This window comes from Heterocephalus glaber, unplaced genomic scaffold (assembly GCF_053883595.1).
Source record: "Heterocephalus glaber isolate CG9 unplaced genomic scaffold, H.glaber_assembly_v1.0 deba00001481, whole genome shotgun sequence".
In the NCBI taxonomy this organism is placed as follows: Eukaryota; Metazoa; Chordata; class Mammalia; order Rodentia; family Bathyergidae; genus Heterocephalus; species Heterocephalus glaber.
The window spans coordinates 32700367-32716772 of NW_028258317.1; the positions used below are offsets into that span (position 1 = coordinate 32700367).

The 16406-nt window shown below is 38.6% G+C and overlaps 1 protein-coding gene across 5 annotated transcripts in view; it reads left to right on the forward strand.

The window, feature by feature from the left end:
• Slc24a2 (solute carrier family 24 member 2) overlaps positions 1 to 16406 on the forward strand; it is a 235455-nt gene that overhangs the window by 68509 nt on the left and 150540 nt on the right. The gene's annotated exons all lie outside the window — the stretch shown is intronic.

Below are 16406 nucleotides of genomic sequence, written 5' to 3' on the forward strand. Positions count from 1 at the left end.
GAAATGAGTCCAGTACATTTTAAGAAACTCAGAAAGACTAAAAATTCTTCAGAGTGAGGGGAGGTTCTTACAGTTAAGTAAAGACTTCAATGAATGACTAAATTTGTGAGGGCTGGAGTCAGGGTAATACTTTCTGAATTGGTACCAGATTATGTAATAATGCTAATAAAAACTCTTAGGAACACATTTTTAACTTATAAACATGAAGGAAAGATGCAGGCCCTTATTCAGCTGCTTTCCTAATTATCAGAATGATTTTTGCTCCATGGCAAACAAATGTCAGTGTTAATATCAGCTGAGAACCTTCTTTCTTGATAGGAAGTGACTACAGTGTTAGGTGTCAAAAGGCATGTTATTCATAAAAGTGTTTGAAAAAATGTATTTAAAACTATAATTTATTTCTTCATTCAAAGCAACATTTTAGAGGTGAGTAAAAGTATGTCTGTTATTAGAAAACTCCCTAAAACTTTACAAGTGTTACATATAACAACTAATACAAGTCTTAATAGTTAAATTGGGTTGAAGCCATTATGTCCATTCCCATTCTGATTTTTCCAAAGGGTTCAGGTACCTTATTCCTTTCTTCACAAAATATTCATAAACCTTTTATCAGTTATCTAGGTGCTAGGATTACAGCAGTGAACAAAACAGGTAGATACACAATAAACAAAAAAAAAATCTGGTATAGTGTTAGCTAGTGATAAATAATGTGAAGAAAAATAAAACAGAAAAGGGGAAAAGGCGGGATGGGGTTTCTGTTTTAGACTGGCTTTTGAAAAAATTTCCCTAGAGGAGACATTTGAGTACAGACCTAAATTAAGTGAGGGAGCAAATTGTGCAGATATCTAGGACAGTAGTTCTTAACCAGGGTGATTTTGCCTCCCAAGGGACATCTTGAGACATTCTGGCATCTAGAGAAATTTTTAATTATCACAACTGCAGGCGGGGTGCTGCCAGCATCTGGTAGTTAGAGGCGAGGGATGCTGCTAAACATCATGATACACAAGATGGCCCTGTAACAAAGAATTCTCCAGCCCAAGATACAGCAGTGCTAACGTTCAGAAACCTTAATCTAGAAGGCTAAGAAGACAGTAAGTGCAGGCAGAACAGGCCCCAAGATGGAAACTTGCTTGGCTTCTGTGGCTAGAGCACAGCAGCGTGAAGATATGTAGCTCAAATTGATCTAAAAGCCAGCTCAGGCTTAAGTCATGTGGTTAACAGTAAAAACCTCCTAGTCTCCCCTCTCCTGCCCTGCCGTCCACTTCACTACACTCCCAGCCACAGCTCTCCCTGGAGACCTGGCTTTGCTAGCAGACGTCCCAGGAAACAGACTGCAGACTTTCGTGGGAGACAAGGATCTCACACACTTGTTTTCATCAAGCATGAGTTCACACCTATCTTTCCCAGAGAGGGGGAGCTCAGAGTTGCCTCTACAGATTAGGAAGATCATTTTACTGACGTTCTGCAATAGAGATCTTCGGTAGGATAGTTACTAGTCTTGTGGCCACTTGAATGTAAATTAGTAAAATGCAATGATGTTTAGGTATCCATTTCCTCAGATATGCTAACCACATTTCATTCCCAGCAGCCATATGGAATCCTGGTCTTCAGTCTTGGAATTCCACTGCCTTCAGTCTGGGCCACGTTTTCTTTATTGCTCTCACTCTGCCCTTCATCAGGATTTTCATGCCAAGGAGCCTAGTAACCTCTTGAGCGGGAAACAGCCCCGTGTCGTTCAGAGCCCTCTTTGGATGGTGTGAGTGACATATGGGGTATGCTTACTGAGCTAGTCTTTTGTCATTGTTGTGTTGTTGTGTCAGGTCGTGTTCTGAAGAAAGGTTCAAAGGGGATCCTGAAGTTTTCTCGGGTTGGGACTCTGAGTCCAGAACTGGTCTGCTCTGTATCATTTCTCTCCATAGTGTTATTTTCCACTTGCCCACACTGCAGCTTCTATTTTGCTTTTTTGCCCACACAACAGAGGTCATTTTCTCTCAGTTATGAGTCTTAATCCATGGCTATGTTTTCTAACTTTAAAAATAAATTTAAAGGATAAAGCATTTCAGAGCTGCAGATACAGATTTCATATATCTACTTAAAAATAGCACATACTGTCTTATGTACTTTGATTTTTTAGTTAGAGGTGGTCTTCAATCAGTGAAGTCACAGGCATTATCCTTAGATTGTGCAGGTGTAGCTGTGACTTGAAAGCCTCTTCAGTCAGTAGTGTTTCCCCTCACTCATACACTTTCTCCACTGTTGCTGGTGGCTACCTTGAAAATGATCTTCAAATGTGTCCTGTGGCTCTCAGATTTTGTAGTCTTGACCCCCCCCTTACACCTTCTAACATCACTGAGGACCCCAAAGATGTTTTGTTATAGAGGTTATAACTCTCTATACTTAACCATATTCAAAATTAAAACAGAGAAAAAATTTAAAGCTCAAGAAAATCCAATCCCATTAGAACATTATCCACTGGAGCAATTGCATCATTCCATATCATGTAGCCACTTGGAGAACTCCACTGTATGCTAGGAAGAATAAGAGCAGAGAAGGCAAGTGTCATCCCTCGGTGTTTGCTGGAGGGAGATTGGCTCTAGGACTCCCAGGGTACCACAGTCCGTAGACGCTCAGGTCACATCTGTAAAGCTGCTTGGTGGCCTTTGAGACTCCTCACAGTAGCCTACCCTGCATAGACACAGAGCGCACTTTTATTGTTGTATCTTTTCCTCTCTTTGTTTGGCCCAAGCTCGCCCTACAGAGCCAGTTTCTCCCTTACCCCTTCATCCCTCTCTTTTCAAATAAACTTTTGGCACCATTTTTGCCTTGTCTCATCCAATTCTTTGTTCAAGGCAAGAAGGACCTGGACCATTAAGAAAAATGCTTAGTATTTGCACTTCGCCTGGTATTACTTATAATACCATAATGCAGTGTGAATAGTAAATAATACTGTATTATTCAGAGATTAATGACAAGGGAGCTGTACTGAAGATGTTTGTTACTGAGGTGGTTTGCATGCATACTTTGGATCCTCAGTTGGACCTCCAGACAGAGGGCCGACTGTCCTGCCTCAGGATTGTGAGCATAGTTTTGACCCCACTGACCCCTTCCATGGAAATGTGTGACCCTCAAGGATTTTCAGATCTTACTTTGGAATCTGCTAAGGAGAAACAGGTATGTTATGTCTAGAAAATATCTTTTTCACTATTGCAGGGTTAATCTTTTCTTGACCTGAGTGGCCAGTATGTCCGCATTGAGCAGGAAGGATGGAAATAAGCATGTATTCAGCACATTCTCAGTGCCTGTCCCCTTAATCCCTGATCTTGCTCTGTTTTCAGCCACCCATTCCCAGGCCTAATTCAAGGCAGGAGAATCGCTCACCTGCATCCACGCAGCTGCCTCCCGGCCGCCTTGCCTGCAGTTCTTCTTCCACACTGTAGCTAAAGCAGTCTTCCTAGAACCCAAGCAGACTGTGTTTGACCCTGACCTTTCCTGTTATCCTCTGGATGAAATTAAACTTCCTCTTAGAAGCTCAGTCATGACCAGAGTCTGCCAACTCTTCCAATATTATTTTCCTTCTTTCCACTGCTTCTGCCTTCCACCCCAAACTCATATTCTGTTTTTAGTCTGCCGTGTACCTGAACATGTGTGCAGTTTGTCACATCTGAGTCTTTATCTGTGCTGGCCTTGCTGTGTGGAAGCTGTCCTCCGCTCCTGACCACACCTGCTGTTCAGCAGTCTCAGTTTACCTCCCTCTCTCCAGGAAGACTCCGGGCTCTCTGCCCTGGTGGGTTAAGTGTGCCTCTGGACTGTCCCCGTGACACCGGCCCTCTCTTCCTGTCCACTTGCTTTACTACAGTGCAGCTATGTTTTCCTTCATTGTACGCTTACCTGAAAGCATCTGAGGCAAGGAAACATGTCTGGCCTTTTTAAATCCTCCACCTTAGGGCAATTCCCGAATATGATGAACACCTGCTGCAGTTACTGAATGATGAAGGAATGAACCTAGTAGTCAACTTTGAAGGTACTCCCTTTATGCTCTATAGCAAATGCTCTATTTTATTTAATCCTCTTAATTAAGTAGCTGCCATGTTCCCCAACTTAAAGGAGTGTGGACCTTTTACTCCCTCAACACTCCAGCAACTAGAAAATACTGGACTAGGAATTGAATTGCTTTCCTACCATGAGGTGCTAATGAAAGGGGTCACCAAAATGAGGGGCAACTGAAAGAAATGGATGAAGTTAAGATAAATTCTGCAAGTACGGATCCCCACAGAGCATCCTTTGCACAGGATGCACTAGAAGAAACTGTTCTGTGTCATAAAAGGACTTTCTCAACGGGCGGTCTTGAGGGTGTCTGTGCCCCTCTGGCTTCATAGCCTTATGTAAGATAAATAAATAAGTTTATTTGGTGCATGCAAACACAGGCGTACACACACACACATACACACACACACACACACACACATACACAGGCTCACACTTCTTTTTGTAAGAGCTCCCGGAACATGAAGGTTATATAGACCTTTTCCACCCCAGAAGAAATTCTTATCTCATAAGCCTTTCTCTCCTGACAGTTTCTTGTTACGCTGATTCAGTTCCTGCAAGTTATTCCCTTCCATTCCAGCTTATTGGTTCATGTTTATTTTTCCAGAAAAAAACTCACTGAAATTCTGAAAACTGAAAATGAATTCAGATTATAGGTTTATTACCTTTATTTTTTAAGAGGTATATTTACAGTAAAAAAAGTACGAGCTTAAATATCTCATGATTTCTCTTAATATGAGATAATCAAAATATACACATACAAATAGCAAAATAGAAAATAGATAAAAAGGAAGTAAGGAAAAGTTCAAAAAATTCTCTAATGTATTTTAATATATATACTAATTTGCTTCATTTATGTTATTAATTTCTACTAGCTCATTGAAAAAATTTTGTGCTATTCGTTTCTTTTGTGTAAGAATCTTTTTTGTCTATATACTCAGTACTTTGAAAATAATGATACACCCTATATTAACTTCTTATCCTCTTATTATTTTGTTATGAAATTTTGTTTTATTTTCAGATAAAATAATAAAAAATACAGATAAACAGAAGAAAAAGTAATTTCTTAAATTCCCCTATTGCTCATTCTCGCTTCGGCAGCACATATATTAAATTCCCCTATTGCTGGTATTTTAGATGTGTTCTTTTCATCTGTAGGTCTCTCCTTTAGCTCTCTCTCTCTCTCTCCCCCTCCTTCCCACCTTTCCTCCCTCTTCCATTTATACCTTTTATTAAAATTTACCAATGTACTATCATAAAAACTAATTCTCATTAAATAACTTTATTTTACTTTATTGCAACATCTTTCTGTGCCATTGACCCTCTGCCTCTACTTCTCAAGCTTGCGTGCGTGTGTAAACCACTGGGAGGCCTGCTAGGAGTACAGGCTCTCAGACCCTCTTCCAGACCTCCTGTATGAGAAATTGTGTTTTTAAAAGTTCCAAGTAAAGGTAACATTATTGGTCCAAGAACCATCTTGCAGTAGCAAAAGGCTGCCATCTTTTGTGAAGTCTGATGTAGTTAAGTTGTCAAACATTCAAGTTAGTACTTCCAATTCCCTTGCAAAGATGAGACACTTTCTTATGAAAATCAGTAGTAAATATTTCTTATAAACATTAGCATTTTCTTAAAACAAAACCTGGCAAGCCTTAAGGCAAAAACCTGTAAGTAGTTTGCTGGCTTATACATAATTTAAGGAAAATAATTTTTTTAAAGAGTCCAAAACAGCAGTTGATTCCACTTTGTAGCACATAATACTGTAAAGGTTGCCATGGTGTTTCCTATCATATGGCTTCATTTCCCCCTATCTGTAGTGACCCAAGAAATTCCCTTAATATTTTTGTTATTGTGATCACAACGTTATTATCATTTGAAATACTTTTGCCTCTGTCTCTTCTTCAAGTCATCTAATTTTATCCACCCTTGAACACAGACTTTTAGTCTCACTTTGCTCTGGAAAGTTGCCCCACCCCACAAGTCTACACTGAACTCGCTTGCAGAGCAGCCTTCATTATTCTTGGAGCAGGTGTACCAGTGTGCACTCGTCTCGTTTCTCTTGGCTTAGATACATCCGTTGGGACCTCTGGCCATTATAAGTGGTTGAGTGAAAGGTCTTCCATGGACTTGATCCAAGTCCCGGCAACCCCTTTCACTTTAGAAAAGGATTGAGTGACAGAAAGAGCTCACAGTTTGGAATGAGAGGGCCTGTGTTTGAGGCCCCAGTTCTGTCATTTACCATCTGTGTAATCATAGAGCGTTAAGTAACCCCTCTGAGCCCTGATTTGGTTATCTGTATAATAGGGACAGTCTCCACTGTGCTCAGCTTAACAAATCACTTAGCAACCTTATTGTGTGAATTAAGACTATAATCTATTGTATCACTCCCCAGAGTCTAAATAATTCACTAAAAGTCTTATGTCAGAGCTTGTCTCTAAATGTTATCTGATGTGTACCCCCCTTCTCTCTCTCTTTTCCTCCCTTCCTTCCTCTTTATCTCTCTTTCTCTATCCTCTCCCCACTTCCTCCACACACATACATACTGATATACAAGATTATATCCTGGGTTTAGGATCCTTCACCTGGTAGCAGTATCTTGCAGAAATTGAGCAATACATATTGCTAGTTTGCATTGCATTTATTTACATTATTTTAATTATTCTTTAATTAAAAATACAAATGTATCCAACACAATAAAAAGTTGTACAATATGATGTTGTAAAATATGTATATTTTATGGAATGGCTAAATCAATCCATTATTTACTTTCTGGTTAGGGCAAACAATATTGATTTTTGAGTAACGGCAATAATATGTAGTTCACTTCTAAAATAAATTTATTTCAGTAAAAAAAGACAGGAGAATTTAAAGCAAAGAGCTTGGTAACTAGTAGAGCATAAGTTATGAAAATATGACAAAATATCATGCTGATATTTTAAAAGTGACTAAAGTTTGAGAGACATTTACCCATAGAAGCCAATGATAAAGCATTATGCAAATATCAATTGTTAATTTACTTGTGATTAAGTAAACTTCTAGAAGACCAGTTCTATTGGTTGTTCTCCAGCAGAGGCCTAGACATAATAGATTCTCAACAGTGATTACCCAAGTATGATTTAAAACAGACCAATAAATCACATGTTGTTCCATCTTACAAAAATATCCAAAGTGTGTAGACAAGAGAGTTTGTTTCTGATGAAGCTGTTAGATATAATATCGTGAGGGATTTATCAAAGTAACTGAGGTAGCTCAATATATGCGGCTCCACTTGGGGAAAGTGATGAGTAGGTTACTTGGCAATAAGATAGTTCCCTTCGTTATCAAAACAACAAATATCTAAGGGTACCAATTGTATAGACTACTTTTCTGGGAAAGATTTGACTAAAACCTTCATTCATGGGGAAAACAAAAGACTTACTATGCTCTGAATCAACATGATTACCCTAATTGTGTTAGAACTCAAAGCACATTCACAGAGTTTTCCGTTTAACCCTATGAAATCTCTCAAAGAAAGGGCAGATTTTATTTTCCCTCTTACAAAGAAATGAAGTCAAAGAAATTGATTACTCTGAGATCACGTGGTTATTATTCTTGCTCTGTGCACCATGTTGTTCATCACTGGCTTCCCCCCGCGTGGGCTTTGGAACTTTCCATCTTCCTGCCTCTCTGGATGTGTTCCATAATTTGATTAGAGTGTTCTAGATTTCGGGTATGCAAAAGTGGGATTAAATTAAATGTATTTGATTAAATTATGGGAATAAAGTTGAGATTAAGATCATACTAGATCTTGTTTGTTTTAAAAGGAGAGGAATGAAAGTTCACTTTAAAGAGTGCTGCTGTGTTTCTGATACAAGGGGACCAGGCTGCCAACAGCTCATTTTCATGAGGGTCATTTTCAGGAGACTGTGTGCATTCCTATTCTGTTCATGATGAAAAGGTGGAGGTAAAATTTCAGGCTCAGAGTTTAACCAAATCAATTATAAATCCTTTCTCTACCACTGTCTATTCGATCTTGGACAAATTATTTAACCTCTCTGAGTTTCAGTTCAACTATAAAATGAGAAGAAAAGTACTACTTACCCCATGCAGTTGTAACGTAGATTTAATGTGGTAAAACAAAGAACAGTGCCTGGCTATGGTATAGAAAGTGGCCACTCTGAAGATGAAAAAGATTTCTGCAAGGAAAATGGAGCTAATGTTTTGGGATATTTCAGGCTCCTCTGAAACATACAATCCTGTCTCTGGGATGGAAGTTATTCTCCTTCCTTGAGATGATGGCAATCGCCTTAGGTTTATTCTGGTTTCATTAACAAATGGTTATCATAATAGGAGCAGAGTTCTACGCACAGCATTTTCCATCACGTCTCAGAGCCTCTGCCTCACAGGAAACCACCATTGCCCTCCCTGTCCTAATGTCTACTCAAGTGAAATGGAGCCTGGTGTCGTCTCCTTAAAATCAGATTTCTTCCTGATCCTCCACTGTTGCCCTTCTCCACAATGGCCTAGTCCATATTTCTTGTCTCATCCCTCTATCTATCATGGGCTTCTCCCCTCATAATGTTTGCCTTACTGTGGGATTCCCCAAAAGCAGACACAGAGACAAGGCTGTGAGTGCAAGTGGTCTTCATGAGAGGTCCAAGAAACACTAGCAGGAGAGCGTGGCGGGGGCGGGGGGGGGGGCGCTAAGCAGGAAGAGAAAACAGGCAAGTAAAGGTGAGTTACAAAGCCACCGCCACTGGGAATGGTGAGAACATATTCCTCATAGGCAACTCTGTGAAATGGCCAAGTCACTGGCCCCGAAAGAGGACCATGTCATAATCCCTGGAGCCTTCAAATGTTAACCTCATAAGGTGGATTTTGCAGATGTGATTAACTAAGGATCTTAAAATGGAAAGATTATTGCAGATTACCCAGATAGGCCCAAAGTAATCTCCAGGGTTCTTATAAGAGAGAGATAACAGGTCAGTTGCAGAGAAATTTGAAGATATTATACTGCTGTCTTGAAAGATGGAGAAAGGGGCAAGAGCCAGGGAATATGGGCCTCTAGATACTGGGAAAATAAGGAAACACTGTGGATTCTTCCGCTAGAGTCTGCCAGCAGCTTGATTTCAGCTCAGGAAGGCTCATTTCAAGCTCCCAAATTATTAGACAATAAATTTGTGTTTCGTTAGTCCTCTAAGCTTTTGGTAATGTTTTACAACAGCAATCAGAAACTAATGCAACACACCCCAGAACTCTTCCACTCAAAGGCCAAGGGAGCTGGCACGTTCATACTTTGACTTTTAGTAGCCATTGGCCAAGGGCTCCTGGACATGGAAGTGTTCATTCCTCAGCACCCAGCCGGCAGTTGCAAGTCAGCAGAAGCTGGAGTTCAAGATGGGGAAATGGACTGGGCACCGGCAGGGTCTGCTTTTTATGCCCCTCATCTGCCTCTTCCTTTTTAATCCGTCTTCACAGTCATGTTCCTCGTGGATCATTCCTTCCCCTCAACCTGCTAGCATTTGCCAGGTTCATTGTCCCCATTTAAGGGGGCTGTAAGTAGGCTGCCTCTGTCTCAAAATTCTACAGTGCTCCTACAGGAGAGACCCTTATAAAAGGAAGCCCCCTGTCAGCTAATAAAAGAAAGTGCTGAATCTTTGACAGTTTAGTCTCGGGCTTTGAATCTTTACATGTGCGTGTGCAGAAGGACAGTTGGTGCGCTTGGGTATCTGTGTACAAAGTCCCAGGTTTGGCACATGAACCTTTGGAGCCTTGAAATGTTGGTCCCTTGGGTCTGCATTCCTTAGAATAACAGCAGCTCCACGAGGAAGTGAGAAAATTGATTTGCAAAAGGAGAAGGTTAATTAAAGGAAACATTTAAGACATGTGGTTGGCAATTGACACCAGGGAAACCAAGCCTGAGAAATGTTGAGTTCTGCACAATTACAGACTATCACATGTATCTTAAGATAAATCTAGCATCTAGGGAGATCCAATAGCTGAAATAACATCAGCCCACCAAAGCAAGGCTGTCCTAATGGAAAGTGCTTAGAGTTTCAAAGCATTGGGTGGAAGATTTCAGGCTCAAATAACCCTTAAAATTTGTACATGGCCCTCATGTTGATTTTGCCAACTGTGTTGACTTTGTGCTTGATATTAGTGTATTCTGTAAAAGGGTAGAGAAATGAAAAAGAGAGTCTGTATAATTTTTAACATAATCAAAAAAAACAAATGTGCTTTAAAATTAGAAGAGGAAGTGTTGATCCTGGATGTTTTTGTACTCCTTGGTGTTTAGTTACGCAGTAATGTAGTAAGCACATCTGCCCTTTGAGAAGGCATTAATACTTCCACTCAGCAAATTAATTAATGAATTTACGTAATTTGATGTCATAAAACTGGAGAACATAGACATTTGGGATTTGAGCCTAAATTTTTTTCAAGAGTTTGGATTCTGGGCCGGGGATTTAGCTCAGAGGTTCCAACGCCTGCTGAGCAAGGTCCTGAGTTTGATCCCCAGCACCAAAAAAAAAAAAAAAAAAGAGTTTGTATTCTATCTTATCTGTCTCTTATTTAACATATAACTTGTATTTATATATTGCTGTTCAAAGCATTTTTTCTTATGCTCTTTATATTTCATCTGTAGGGCAAGTATCAATGGCCACATTTTACAGATACAGTTACAAAGGCCCAAACTGATTTGTTTTGTTTTCATTTTGGGGGGCAGGGATACAGCCAGTAAACAGTGAGACAAGTCTGGGTCATGAGACCTTTCCTGTTCATTATTGTGTTCACACAGAAGGGACTGAGTCACCGATGGCCTGATTCCAGACAGTAGAAGTCAGTTCGTGTCAGTGTCATTCTGGTGGGAAAAAATTAATTAGGTTCACTAGGTTCTTTATTGATTATTAAATTAGTAGTCTCCTTGCAGAAAGTTTGGAAAATACAGAAATGGAGAAAATAAAAATCACCTATGATATCACCAGCCAGAAATAATCACAAATATTAATTTGGTGTATTTCCTTCCAGTACTTGTAGTGTAGATTTGTAGATATATCACATACATATGCTAGATATAGTTTAATATGCCTGTTTTCTAGTAACAGATGAGTATTTTTGCAAGTCTTTAGGTAATTTTATCAATCTGCCTCCTGTAACATAATGTTCCATGAATGTAACCTTAATTTATGGAAGCATTCCCTCCTGGTTGAAGCTTACCTGATGCTGCAATCTTGGTATCTACAAATATAATTTATATCTCCAACAGCAGTAGATGAGAGGGCCAAATTCTCCATTCTGAAGGTTGTTATTTTAAAATCTTTTCAAGGTTGATAGACAAAAACAAATTCTCTCAAATTTGTATTTTACAGTTTGCAGCTTAGCATAGTTTGCCTCCCAGTGTTTACTTTGCCAGGTGTCTGGTGCCACACGGGACCAGGTTGTTTATTTGCTGCTGCATCGTCAGAGACCTTGACACTAGGTACCACGATGATCAGATGTTACCGTAATTCCCAGAACTCCAGTGTCACACCATTGCCAACATCCAAGCATGAGCCTCTCTGGGAAGGAGCTAAGTCTTATTGATGGTTTTCGTCCTTGTTCCTGACCCTGAGCCAGACACCTGTCAGGTCCTCAATACAAGCATTGAAAACATTGGTCTTCCAACTTGCTCTGTGACTTTCAACAACTTAGATCACCTCTCTGTGCTTCCAAGTCTTTAACTGGAGATGAACAGAAGTGTGATGTGATACACTCAGTAAGCAAAGTACTAGAGAAACATATGGAAAGTCTTTGTGTACACACATCACCCAGGCAAGACTGCTTTCCTTCTCCAACACAATGAGAATTCATGTGTCTTAGAGATTTAGGTTAGTGGGTGCTTCCCAGCTTTCATGCTGAGGTACTGTAGTTGGAGCAAATTTCCTTTTGTTTCTTTTTCTACAGAGTCCAGCATAGTACCTGACCCATAGAAAGTCCTTATAAGGAAGAAAGGAATTAATGAAGTCGTTAATGATGACAGAATAGGTAAATGAAATTCCAGAACTGAAGATCTTATAGAACTCATTTTAGGGGTCATTTCAGTTACCATTTTACTTCTGTAGACACAATTGTATTAGCAGCATTATCTTATAAGCACTTGCCAGAACAAGTTTAAATTGTTTAAATAAACTTAAATAACTAGCCATAAAAAAATTTTTTTGTACTGGGGATTGAACTCAGGACCTTCCGCTTGCAAGACAGGCAGTGGAACCACTGAACTAAATCCCCAGCCCAGCCAAAAAATTTTAATAAAAATTTTAATTAAAAATTTTATGATAAAACATTTTTCTTTTTTCTGTTACTGGCCATGATCTTAATACATATTTATCAGGGGCCGGGGATTTAGCTCAGTGGTGCTGGCACCTGCCTCGCAAACAGAATGTCCCAAGTTCAATCCCCAGTACCAAAAAAAAAAAAAAAGGGTTACTTCATATTTATCAACATTAGATTTCACTTTTAGAGGAAGCATACCACATAAGAATGATTATATTAGAAATTTATTTTTTCCTGATGAACTTTGCAACCACATAAAAAATTGTGACGTTATTTCAGTTTCCAAAGTTAATTTACCTGAATGGATACTTACAAAGCCAATGGAAAGTATGAATTGTGTGGCGCTTGAGGACTGTTTTCACTGAAATAATGAGCATGCTTACTTTAGCCTGCAACATATGTATATTTTTAAAAGTTTCACTACTTGGCATAAAAATACTGTATTTCTAAATAGACAATTAAAATTTTAGCTAAACCAATCTAAGGAGATTAAAATGTTTACTTATGTAACACAACTTTTTCCATATCACCATTTATACAATTAAAAATGACAGAATTTTTGTGTTTTTCTCAAATTCCAAATTAGTTCTCCAGTCAGAATAAATTAGTGAAAAAAAGAAAAAGGTATTTGTTAAATAATTGCAAAAATTATTACACTTTCGAAGCGTCTGATGCCGGTATTTATCTGAAGGACTTAATTCATTAATGAGATCCTGAAACACTGACAGACGCTGGTGTTTCATTTGTTTTGTGTTCTGGCCCATAACTGCTAAGTGCCTCCAGTGTAATCAGTTTCTATTTTCACTAGTTAATAATTTACCCCAACACTTGGGGCAACAAACTAGCTGAAAATGGCGTACTACCTATTAGGCTCTATTTTAAAAACTTTCCAAAAGGTATGATCCAGTTATTTTATTTAATTGGTGATTAGAAAATAAAACTTCAATTCTAAAATGAAGCCACTAAGATTAAATTTAACATATATATGAGGTTAAATTACGATATTTTTAAAAGAAACTGTATGCATTTTTAATTTTATATCTTTTATATATTATTTTATGTTTAAAAGCATGTAATAATACTATACATTAAATTTCCTTATAACTTCTGTAATTTTAGGATTACATTCCTATTTCATGTATCAGACATTACTTTTTATGAGAGACAATATTTTATTTTATCATTCTGAAGATATTACAGAGGTTTAAAAATATATGTAATTTAAAACATACTAAAAATATATAAGAATCATTAAACAAGCAACAGAAATCCCAAAATGCAGCATGAGAAATAAAACCTATCCCAGCTAGTTCTGTGCACACCCTTGCCCTTGCTTTTCCTTCTTGTCTGCCTCCGAGAAGAAGCTTGAGTTTGGTAGAGAGCTGGAATGCAGCATTGCTTTGCAGGTTTCGTAGAGAGGTGTGAATGCTTAAAGAACATAGAGTAAAGGCCCTGCATGTTCTTAAATTTTATAGAATTGGTATCTTAAGAAGATGGTCTTCTCCAATCTGTGTGCTTTTAAGTAACACATAATAACCGCACATATTTATGGGGCACACTATAACATTTCAGTACATGTATACTTTTTAAATCCACTTATATTTGTGATGCTTATTGGTACTGAAATATTTAACTCTACATCATTCATTCTAAGTGTTCTGTGGCATTAATTATATGAATAGACTAGCTAATCTAGCCATTCTCTTTTTGGTGAACAATTAGATGGTTTCTAGGGGGTTTTGCCACTAACAAATGAGGCTACTATAAATAATCTGTGTAGGTCTCCTAGTGATACATCCAAGAGTTTTTAAAATAAAGCCTTAGAAGTGAGATGGCTAAGATAAGATTTGTTCAGCTTCACATTTGCTAGGTATTGCCAAATTACATTGCAGGTTAAGTTCTACCAATTGCAGTTTTCCTATTTAAGTTTTTTCATGATTTCTGTTTCTTCCACCCTTTATTTTAATTCATTTGCTTTCCTTTTTAACTTGATATTTGCTTCTTTTAGTCTGTGACTTTCATTGGTGAGGGCTTTCCTCAAATGTCCAGTGAAAGGCCAGCCATCCACACTTCAGAGGTGAAGCCCATATGAGTAAAGGGGAGTGGACAAGCGTTAACTGTGGTCTCCACTTTAAGACAGCCCTTTAGCAGACGCTGCTGGCCTTTGAGCAGGGTAACTCCTTGTTCTGCTCATTGCAGGGGTCCTGCAGCCTCCCTGACCTCTCCCTACTGGATTCCAATAGCACCTGTCCCCTCCAGTCATGGCCATCACAGATGTCCCCAGATGTCCCCAGCAACAACTCCCCCACCCCACCCCCACAGTTGAGAAACACTGCTGTAGGACAATACACATCTGCTGGTCATTTCACGTGTCCCACGTTTAAGTTTCCAGAGGCCTTTTCCCTGGATTCATTCACTTTCTTCAGAAAAACTCTCCACTTCTTTTCCCTGCTGGAGGGAGAATAGCGCAGTCATCTTGATGCAGGGTCCGGAATGGCCTGGCTCAGTTCCTGTCTCCACTCCACACGAGGCTGCCCTGGGCTGGGTTTGGGGCCTCCTTGGTCGTAAACCTCTGCAGGGGTCTCACCTGTCTGTCAGGATGGGAAACAGACTTGCAATTTCTTACCTCTTCAACCAGCATTGACATGTTTATACCTCTTACTGTATCTTCATGCATGTCTGAATTCTTCATGATAAATTCTTAAAAGGAGTATTAACATACTAAAAAAGTGCAATTTAAAGTGCGTTTTTCAGTATGTACATTCCAACTCCCACGCATCCTATCCATGTCTAATCACAGTTTGTGTTCTTTCCCCAACAGCATTCATGTTTAGAAAGTCTTCAGCCTGTTAGTTTCCCTGCAGCTTTCTTTTTATTAGAGAATAAAAGTAAAATAAATTGTGAATCCTTGATAGAACAAGTATTATATACTTTGTCCCTTCTCATAGAAAATCAGTTCTTTATAAAAGATACTAAAGGGGAAGGCAAATTCACCATAGGTAGGGGGAACATACTCATGTCAATGTAATCTGTAAAAATTTTGATGTAGACCTTCCCTCATATAAAATGCCTGTTATTGATGCATTTAAAGTGATTGGGAGGTGATTAAGCCAGTTTTTAAAAATAAGATTAAATTTTAACCTATCTGTTGAGATTTCATCATTTTTTATTTTCTTGTGCAAATAGGTCCTTATTTTCCTAATATTTTAACAATGTGTTTTTTAGAATGAACATTGAAATTATCTAGGGGTATTTTTGAGTGCATCCTGGTGACCCTGTTTTAATGGGCAGCTCTGTTACTGCCCAGCCAATTCATTTTGCTTTAGTGGTGAGAATTTGAAAGTTGTAACTTAAAGAGGATTTAATATGCATTCATCTTTTAAGACTTATATTGACCATTTTTTCCTCCTCCAACCAACCTATGTTTTATTTATTTTTTATTTTTTTGGTACTGGGGATCAAACTCTGGTCCTTGTGCTTGCGAGACAGGCGGCATAACCACTGAGCTAAATCCCTGACCCTAACCAACCTATTTTTAGATACTGTATCTTAAATGAGAAAAATAATCAAAACTTAATTTAATTCTAGTTAATGAATAAAATCACATGGAAGGAAGAAGGAAAGGAGGAAAGAAAAAAGGAATAAAAGAAAGGAAGGAAGGAGGTAGGCCAGGCCTGTCTAAAAAAATAGAGTGCCCTAGAAATTACCTTTCTAAACATGAAATCCCTCCTTTCCCTAACACTGTTTTCTGTATGTGAGGAGCATCTTAAAAACAAAACTGACCTTTTAGGAGGACAGAAGAGATGACTTTAGTACCTGTCTTGTCAATATCCTGTTCTTATTTTTGTCCTCTAAATGTAGTTGACTGGGGAAAACACTGTGTTTTTAAACCTCTTCATTTTGCAGATATAATAAAGGGTATGAGTTGAGATATATAAACACAATTTTTTATCACTTGATTTCTTGTCCTTGGTTTTAGGCAGGGCCATCAACCACTGGTGAAGAAATAATTACAGCCTGTAACAAAATAATGAATAAAATAATAACTATGTCTCCTATAGGTCAGATTCTGTGAC